The sequence below is a fragment of the Cynara cardunculus genome, assembly GCF_001531365.2.
Source record: "Cynara cardunculus var. scolymus isolate 2C chromosome LG 9, CcrdV1, whole genome shotgun sequence".
Taxonomy (NCBI): Eukaryota; Viridiplantae; Streptophyta; class Magnoliopsida; order Asterales; family Asteraceae; genus Cynara; species Cynara cardunculus.
In genome coordinates this window covers 18018319-18019881 of record NC_037536.1, presented here as the reverse complement: position 1 = coordinate 18019881, position 1563 = coordinate 18018319, and positions in this window count along the sequence as shown.

Genomic DNA, 1563 nt, shown 5'->3' with positions numbered 1-1563 from the left:
TATCTATATATATATATATATATATATAAGTAAAACCTTGGGGTGATGAGGTGACACTATGAGGATTATAAAATTTAAAACCTTGCGGTGATGAGGTGGAATATGGATTGGTGCATTTGTGTCGATTCATGGAGTTTGCTTCAATGGGTATATATACATGTATGTATATATTTATATTTTATTTAACTTTTCGAATTATTTGAATACTATTATTGATGATTTTATTAACAACTAATATATATATTTATATAGACAATATCCAGATCATTAATCAAAGTACTCATGCTACCGCGCAAAGCGCGGTTCCCATACTAGTTTATATGTATTTTAAAACGTATTTAGTCATACTTTTTGCATCGGTTATATAATCTAATCTAGAGGGCTTATATTTAAATGGCCCTCTTAATTAATAATCACTTATATCATCAAATTGGTTATTTTAACCGTTAAGTAATCAGATGATCATAAACACAAGTTATTCAAACATTAAAATTGTCCCAGTTAATTAAATAATTATTTTGAAACGCCCCTTTATCATGTTGATATAACTGTATCAACTACATGCATAGACTATTATATTAATAAGCATGGAGATATTTGTCTTATTTCTGTCAAACTATTTTTTTCTTCTCATCTATCATGAATTTTCTCATAAAAACCAAATTATATATCAGAATTGTGAAGAACTCAATAAACTGTCATATAAGATGTCGCTGGGTAAGATTGTGGTGATTTCTTGGTTATGAGAGTTATCGATATCTAATTAGGGGGTAAATTTGTCAATTTCGATTCCTTCATGAGAAAAAAATTGAGAGATATCTCTCGTAAATTTCAAACTCAATTAAAAAAAGACGAAATAAAAGTGTCTATAAAACAATCCAGACAAAAAGTTATGATATAATTTGTTTAAATTTTGAACTATTGTTGAGAATCTGCAATCTCTATAACTACTGTTGAAAACTTGAAATGAGAGAAACAAAAACAGAATATTCGAAGGTAGAGACGTCACTGGTGATTTTTCCATCTGTTTTCCAAAGCCTTTATGATTAGTCGAGGTACATGCAACCTAGCCGCGACATCCACAGATAACCAAAAAACCCTATTACTTTGAATTCAAATTGAGCCGGTCCTTGGACCAGAAAAAGGAAGACCAGCCCTCAAGGCCAGAACATAGAGTGAGGCCAACGATCCCCATGTTTTGAGTCTTAACACCAATCCAAAAAATGAGTTAAAAGATTATACATTTAGGGGCCGTTTATTAAACACTTATCCGGTAAGTGTTTATCGGGTAATGTTTCTTACCGGATGAACATGACAATAGTAAAAAATCTTACCCGGTAAGAGCAAAGATAAAGATGAAAAATCTTACTCGATAAGTGAGGGCGACGACTCTTGCCCGGGTAAATTGTTGCATAAGATACCACTTTGATGTACTATAATCTTATCCCGTAAAATAAATTATAGTATTGACTCCACATTAAGCACTTACCGGGTAAGTATTCAAGTAAACCGCCCCTTAGTCCACTTAAGAACGAAATTGGGACAAATCAAAAACTAAATGAT